General features: G+C 40.5%; 1 pseudogene across 1 annotated transcript; it reads left to right on the forward strand.

Annotated features, from left to right (window-relative positions):
• Window positions 1-343: 343 nt before the first annotated feature.
• LOC116643067 lies at window positions 344-1,729 on the forward strand (annotated as a pseudogene). The gene has a single exon (XR_004301470.1). The product of XR_004301470.1 is annotated as a nucleosome assembly protein 1-like 1 (transcript).
• The last annotated feature ends 6,922 nt before the right edge of the window (window positions 1,730-8,651 follow it).

The following is an 8,651-nucleotide window of genomic DNA, read 5'->3' on the forward strand; positions in this document are numbered from 1 at the left end:
GCAGGGAGTCTGCTTCTCCCTTTCCCTCTGCCTGCCACTCCCCCTGCTTATGCATTCTCTGTCTCTGTTAAATAAATAAATAAAATCTTAAAAAAAAAAAAACATAAATAGGGAGGCCTGGGTGGTTCAGTCGGTTAAGCGTCTGCCTTCAGCTCAGGTCATGATCTCAGGGTCCTGGGATTGAGTCCCACATTGGGCTCCTTGCTCAGCAGGAACCTGCTTCTCCCTCTGCCTGCCACTCCCCCTGCTTGTGCTCTCTCTCTCTCTGACAAATAAATAAAATCTTTTTAAAAACATAAATAATTAGGCCTCCTGCTCCTCACACCGCCATCCTGAGTCACTGCCTGCACAGCTCCGACCGCCTGGCTCCCCGTGCTAGCCACCGATATTTGGAGTTCTTACAACATGGCAGACGTTGACAACAAAGAACAGTCTGAACTTGATCAAGATTTGGAAGATGTTGAAGAAGTAGAAGAAGAAGAAACTGGTGAAGAAACAAAAATCAAAGCACATCAGCTGACTGTTCAGATGATGCAAAATCCTCAGATTTTTGCAGCCCTTCAAGAAAGACTTGATGGTCTGGTAGAAACACCAACAGGATACACTGAAAGCTTGTCTAGGGTAGTTAAAAGATGAGTGAATGCTCTCAAAAATCTTCAAGTTAAATGTGCACAGATAGAAGCCAAATTCTATGAGGAAGTTCATGATCTTGAAAGAAAATATGCTGTTCTCTATCAGCCTCTATTTGATAAGCGATTTGAGATCATTAATGCAATTTATGAACCTACGGAAGAAGAATGTGAATGGAAACCAGATGAGGAGGATGAAATTTTGGAGGAGCTGAAAGAAAAAGCCAAGATTGAAGATGAGAAAAAGGATGAAGAAAAAGAAGACCCCAAGGGAATTCCTGAATTCCGGTTGACTGTTTTAAGAACGTTGACTTGCTCATTGATATGGTTCAGGAACATGATGAACCTATTTTGAAGCACTTGAAAGATATTGAAGTGAAGTTCTCAGATGTTGGCCAGCCCATGAGTTTTGTCTTAGAATTTCACTTTGAACCCAATGAATATTTCACAAATGAAGGGTTGACAAAGACATATAGGATGAGGTCAGAACCAGATGATTCTGATCCCTTTTCTTTCGATGGACCAGAAATTATGGGTTGTACAGGGTGCCAGATAGATTGGAAAAAAGGAAAGAATGTCACTTTGAAAACCATTAAGAAGAAGCAGAAACACAAGGGATGTGGGACAGTTTGTACTGTGACCAAAACAGTTTCCAGTGACTCTTTCTTTAATTTTTTTGCCCCTCCTGAAGTTCCTGAGAGTGGAGATCTGGGTGATGCTGCTGAAGCTATCCTTGCTGCAGACTTTGAAATTGGTCACTTTTTACGTGAGCATATAATCCCAAGATCAGTGTTATACTTTAGTGGAGAAACTATCGAAGATGATGATGATGATTATGATGAAGAAGGTGAAGAAGCAGATGAGGAAGGGGAAGAAGAAAGAGATGAGGAAAATGATCCAGACTATGACTCAAAGAAGGATCAAAACCCAGCAGAGTGCAAGCAGCAGTGAAGCAGGATGGTTTACCTTCTGCTCCCCTGGAAAGGATGATTTTACATCATTTGACAAGCCTATTTCAAGTTTCTTTGTTGTTATTGTTTGTTTGCTTTTTTTTGTTTTTGCAGCCTAAAATGAAAATGTCAAATATAATTTTAAAAAAATAATTATTGGCAAGGATATAGAGAAATTGGAACCTTTGGGCGTTGCTAGGAGGAAAGTAAAATGGTACAGGCACCTAGAAAAAATTATCGTAGCTCCTCAAAAAAGTAAACATAATATCATGTATATGATCCACGAATTACACTTCTAGGTATACCCAAAAGTAGTGAAAGCAGAACTTGAATAGGTATTTGTACATCAGTGTTCATAGCAGCATCTCGTAATAGCCAAAAGAATGAAACAACCCAAATGTCCATGGCTGGATGAATGGATAAACAAAATGCAGTGTATATACACACAGAGGAATGTTACACAGTCTGTAAAAGGAATGAAGTTCTAATACATGCTACAACATGAATAAAACTTGAAGACATTATGTGAAATGAAATAAACCAGACACAAAAGAATATTGAATGATTTCACTTATATGCAGTACCTATGCAGTGAAATTCATAGAGACAGAAAGTAAAGCAGTGGTCACCAGGGGCTGGGGGGGGCGCGGAGTTTAATGGGTACAGAGTTTCAGTTTGAGATGTCTAAGAAGTTATAGAAATGGGTAGTGGTGATGGTTGCCCAACAATGTGAATTATACACTCAAGAAAGGTTCAAATGGCATGTTTTATATATGTTTCCCACAATTTTAGTTTAAAAACTTAAAAAAAAAATCATAGGATATGCTATTTGGCAACCATAACAGTAGTAAATGATTTAGGCATCAATGGATGCTAATACTGGTGGGTGAAAATATGATGGAGAACAGGAAACTTAGAGTATCAAGGTACCTCCCTTCTATTAATTGTAGAAGGAAAACAGTGACTTTTAGAGTGGAGAAACCAGGCACCTTAACCAAGTGATCAAGTTCACTTCACCAGTATTAGAGGTAGTGGACCCTCTGGGCCTCCTGACAGCTTCACCAGGAAGAACACAACAGCACTTCATTTCAGCAGTGCTCCTGCCAAAAATGCGTAGCCTAAATCTAATGATGAGGAAATATCAGGGTAAAAGATACCACAATGAAGAAGGAAATTTCCAGTTCAACTGGTTTACAACAAGGAAGATTTTTTTCTTTCACCAGGAGGCAGAATGGCCCCAGGCTTAGCTAATCTAGCATTTCAGATTTGTTTTTGTCTCTTGACATTTTTTACTCTGCCATCCTTAGCCTAGTTTAGCTCCCCTGTGGTTGCAAGAATGGCCGTGGCTCCCATGTTATGTTCCAGACGTAGCAATGGGCAACAGAGACAAGAAGCTATCTCTTCTCGTACTTCTCACTTTTAATCAGTGAGGAAAAGATTTCTTAGAAGACCCCACTATAGTTACCCTCCTGGGTCTTTGACCCAAACTGGGTCACATGCGAACCCCAAACACATCTCTGGCAAGGGGAAAGGATTGGACTATTCAGCAACTCTGTGGGTGTCTTGTGGGGAAGTGTGGCCACTCAAACCAAAGTGGGGCTCTTCGGCAAGGAAGAAACAGGAATGGCTGTTTCAGGGTGAATGGTGGACCTCCAGGGTCAAGGCCAGCTGCAACTTAGAATGTTAGATGATTCATTAATCAGGTAGGGGACCACGGGTCACCATGGGGGAAGGTTAGGGGAGAGGAAATTGTAAATTACATCTGGAGGTCGGTAGACAGCAGTAGCAAAGACACATGAATGATGTTGTAAGCAGAAGATATAGATCTGAAAAGAGGCTCTTTTTGTTGGTTAAAATGGGCAACTAAGGGTATTGAAGTGGTAGCAGGCATGCAATGTGAAGTGCATGAAGAATCCTGTAACCCACCTTTTTCGTAAAAACTAACGTCTTCAGTGTTAGTGAGTAGGAATGGGAAATGAGAGAATACATGCTCAAATAATGGGACTTGGGTAAATGAGGAAAAATAAAGTTTTTCCAGGAGAAAATGGATGGACTATGTCCTTTATGTAATTATCTTTTTAGTGCTTTAAAAACAAAAACATTCTCTGGATTCACAATGTCCCTGTCTAGCCTAGTATAGTGCTTTATCGCCCTGAGTCTCAAGAAACCTAGTCAATACCATGCTTGCCTAAATGTAAGGCCAATTAGTCTTTTTCAGTCTTAAACACACATGAAATACAACTGTTCATTTCCCAAAGTTGCTCCACACAGATTTCACAAAATCCATTTAATTGTATCACGGAACACTTAAAAGATACCTCATTGTAGCATCTCAGGCTGGCAGTGCCAATCAATAAAAATGAACAATTCCTAGATTCGATTTGCAGAAAACTCAATACAATACATTTTACAGGGGGATTTCTTTGTTATGTCTACATTCTAGGCTTGGTGTTGTCCCGAACGCTGATCTTTAGGGGATCAAATTCTTTCCATTTGTCAATAGAGAAAAACATTTTTGAACAGGTTCTAATTTCCTAGCTAGTAGAACTTGTTGCTTGGGATTTAAATACATTGGTGCATTTTTATAAGTAAATTAAACCACCTTTTTATATGAAGTCAAACGATGTTATCACAAGAAAATGTTTTAATCTTTTCATACACTTTGCTCATGTATTCAGTGATTATGTATAACACAGCAAGTATTCTGGAAGGAAACAAGGACACAACAGTTAATGATGCAAACCATTGCTGACAATAATATATGACATGTATCCAGTGTCCAAGGGAGGTACATCTTGTTTTTTTGTTTAGTTTTGTTTTCTGTTCGTTTGTTCTTCTCAAAGAGGTCATGTGAGTTGCCCAAACTATTGTAGCTAAGAAGTGGAAGAGGTAACATTCAAACCCAGTTTGGATGTCTCTAGAACCCAAGTCTTAACCACAATGCTATAATGCTTCTGGCAGATAATATGTGCTAAGAAACTACAAATGTGACAAATGAAATAGAAAGGAAATCTATGGCAGCCAATGTTGCGGGGTCAGAGAAGACCAAAGTGGGTATGACGTTCTAGCTGAACAAGAGTTAGCCAAGGAAAGCAAGAGGAGTTGAGGGAAATGTGCAGCTAAGCAGAGGAAAAGTGGGGGCAAGGTGCAAAGAAACTATAAAAGAAGAAACCCTGTATGGCTACAATCAATAGATGAAAGGAGGGAGAAAGGGCAAGGAGCAAGACTCTACTTGCGAACCTGGTCAACAATGCAGGACTTTAAATGCAAAGGCACCTCATCCTACCACCTCAATGTGGCTTTCCTATATTCTTCTATTTTCATGAATTTTGTCCTTTAGTTTTAATAGAATATTTCAATTTTTTAAGTTACCAATTGAATACGAATAAATTTAGTTTTCTTTCACTTTTCATATGTTAGACATATGACTTGGGTTACTGTACAATTTTTTGAAGAAAATCATTTTTGATGACGACAAATTCCACATCTTGGTTAGAGTCCTTCACTGTGAAGATATGTTTGACTGGTTTTGAAGGGGATCCTAGCATTTTCAGCTATTTGAAAGGCACAGACCTTACAACAAGTGGGTACATTCTGCTTTATAAACATACTTTGGCAACTGGTTGGCAAGTGGGGACCCAGCTCCGGGCAGTGGCATCTGGAACCACAGGCCAACCAAGAATCAGGTTTTGCAGCCCACAGCCAAGGCTTGCACTTTCAAGAGGTAAGTCTCTGAAGGCACTTGCTTCTAATAGACACCTGTTACATCAAAATTAAAATAATACGGATATGGGAGCAACCTTCAGCATCAATGGGAAAAAAAAAAAAACAACCTCCTACAGAACACTCACAGCTTCTTCCTCAGCACCTGCTGCCCCCCGCCCCCAGATCTCTTAACTTTGTGGAAAGAATGGTGCTTCTTGAATCCACTAGAGCAGTCACGTGCACTGAAGAAAGCACTTCTGCAGAATTTTGGTCCTTTTAAGTTTTTTTGTACATTGCTCAGGTTTTTTTGTTAACTCATGAAAAAGCTTGCCTTTGATCAACTTAAAATATTAGCAAAGGGGGGTACCACATATGAACCATGATGCTTTCATGTTATACCGACACTGTCCCCCTATTTGCCTACTTTACAAGGTTGTAAAGGATTTTTAGAAGACACCTAAAGTGCTTTGAACAGCCCCTGGCTCGTGTTGAGTGTTCAGCAGCCGTTGGCTGCTATTATTAAATTGGGATCCTCTCTTATTTACAATGTTTAAAATGAAGCCTTCCGAGCCTTGTCAGGTTACGAGAGATTTCCCAGGCCTAGGAAGGGGGACTGGCACGACAAGGAAGGGCTAGCTGCTGGGTGATGCTGGGTAATGCTGAAGGGAGACTGAACTGAAGGGAGACAGTTACAGATGAGTCTCATTAGGGGAGCCTGACGCAGACTGAGCTGTGGGGGAGCTGGGACAAAGAGCCTGGCGCCATGACAGCCCTTGTCATGTCTGCTTAGTTAGTTACAGATTATAGGATTGGCAATTTTTCATGCAACTGCTTAATCTCTATCCTGGAGGTATCACTTTTAGATGATTTTTCTCCTCTTGACTGACACAAAGGGTTCCATGCAGACCCAAAACACACCACTGTCATCTTAATTAACTTAATACTTTGTTCCCTGGGAAGGTGGATGCTTACTCCAGCAATTCTTTTGTCCTCTTTGGCATTTTGGTGAAGTTCTTACAGTTCAAAATTTGTAAATAGTCATGCACTGTCATATAATATACTTACCCTTTGAAGGCTTGATGGGAATTTCTCTTCTCAGGTCCTCCATGGAATACTGGATCCCATTATGACCCCCAAAGAAGGGAGACGTGAAGAATATTGATGTTTCTCAGGTCCAGCCACACTAATTTAGTACTTGGAGTTTATCTGCAAGTCTTTCACAGAAATGAGATATTCTAACATAGATAAATGACTATCAAATGAGTTCCTGAATATCCACCAGGAAAAAGATGGTTTACCAAAGTAAAGGTGTATTTGTTGTGGAGTATTATGCATCTATTAGAAAGGATGAGTTAGGTCTTTATCTATTCATTTGGAGGGGTGTTCAAGATATGTTTTTTTTTCTTTTAAAGCAGGTTTCAAGACAGTGTTTATAATCAGATCTTATGTTTGCAAAAACAGCACGCACACACACACCACACACACACACACCCCAGAGTACATTTCCATCTAGTGCGTATCCATTTGAATATGTCTTGCATGCATGAGGAAGAAGAGGAAGGTGTTCACTGCACACCAGAAGGCTGACAACACACACCTCAGAGGCTCACAGAGGGGGAGGCATGAGGGGGATCTTTTTATTTTCTTTTATGCCTTTGGACAAATTCACTCATTACAAAGAACATGCTTTACTTTTGTATTTTAGAAATCTATTAAAGAGGATTTAAACAGGAAGAATTGGGGCGCCTGGGTGGCTCAGTCGTTAAGCGTCTGCCTTCGGCTCAGGTCATGTTCCCAGGGTCCTGGGATCGAGCCCCGCATCAGGCTCCCTGCTTAGCGGGAAGCCTGCTTCTCCCTCTCCCTCTCTCACTCCCCCTGCTTGTGTTCCCTCTCTCTCTGTGCCTCTCTGTCAAATAAATAAATAAAATCTTTAAAAAATAAATAAATAAACAGGAAAAGTTGTTCCAACCAAAAACAAAGTTTCCCTAGAAACCTCTATTTTGCCATGATACCTCCACTGTAAGATTAAAAACCATCCGAGAAAGGTGGGGCTGGACTCTAAATCATCTATTACTGTGTGTGTATTTCCTGATTCTTGAAAATGGCCTACTATCACCTGCTGAATGCCCCCAGCTCCCAAGGCAGTGCCTCCTTTCCAGGGCCTGCTTTTTACCTCTTTTTCCCCTAGCTCCCCTGATGGCAGCCTCTTCACTCACCCCATATCTCTCAATGGCTTCTTAATAACTTGCATTGACTACCTCCAAACCTCTGGGTCCTGAATTGAGAACCGGACTTGATTCCTGCCCCACTTGTTCTGTTGAAACCAGGTCAGAGTTGAACGAGATTGTGTGCCTCAGTTTATATCCTTCCCCAAAGCGATAAATCCTCTCATTTCTGGGGATTCCCTTCCTCATAGTTTCCAAATTGTGGCCCCCTCCTCCTTGAGTCTGAGGATCTGCCAGGAGAAGTAGACCAAGGCTGCAAGTCCACAGTCAAATGAGATGCTTTCCCACCTCATGATTTCATCAAGGTGACTATAGCAAAGGGTGCTAATTTTCTTTCCTGGTGTCCTTTCTTCTTTTTCAGGAATAGGAACCTCAGTTCGTAGCTGGGCACTTTGCCATCAGCCTCCCTTGTGGTTAGATGTAGTTGTCTGGAGGTTCCTCAAAAAGTTGAAAGCAGAGCTACCTTACGACCCAGCAATTGCACTACTAGGTATTTACCCCAAAGATACAAATGTAGTGCTCCGAAGGGGCACTTGCACCCCAATATTTATAGCAGCAATGTCCACAATAGCCAAACTGTGAAAAGAGCCCAGATGTCCATTGACAGATAAATGGATAAAGAAGATATGGTATATATAAACAATGGAATACTATTCAGCCATCAAAAAGATGAAATATTGCCATTTGCAACGATGTGGATGGAACTAGAGGGTATTATGCTAAGCGAAATAAGTCAATCAGAGAAAGACAATTATCATATGATCTCACTCATATGTGAAATTTGAGAAACAAAACAGAGGATCATAGGGGAAGAGAGAAAAAATAAAACAAGATGAAATCAGAGAGGGAGACAACCCATAAGAGATTCTTAATCATAGGAAATAAACTGAGGGTTGCTGGAGGGGAGGGGGGTGGAGGGTGGGGGGATGGGGTACCTGAGTGATGGACATTAAGGAGTGATGTAATGAGCACTGGGTGTTATATAAGACTGATGAATCACTGACCTGTACCTCTGAAACTAATAATACTTTATATGTTAATTAATTGAATTTAAAAAAATAAATGAATAATTGCCACTTCCCCAAAATATTTAAAAATAAAATAAAAAACAAAAAAACAAAAAGAAGAAGAAGAAGAAAGGA

This window comes from Phoca vitulina, unplaced genomic scaffold, assembly GCF_004348235.1.
Source record: "Phoca vitulina isolate PV1807 unplaced genomic scaffold, GSC_HSeal_1.0 scaffold25, whole genome shotgun sequence".
Taxonomy (NCBI): Eukaryota; Metazoa; Chordata; class Mammalia; order Carnivora; family Phocidae; genus Phoca; species Phoca vitulina.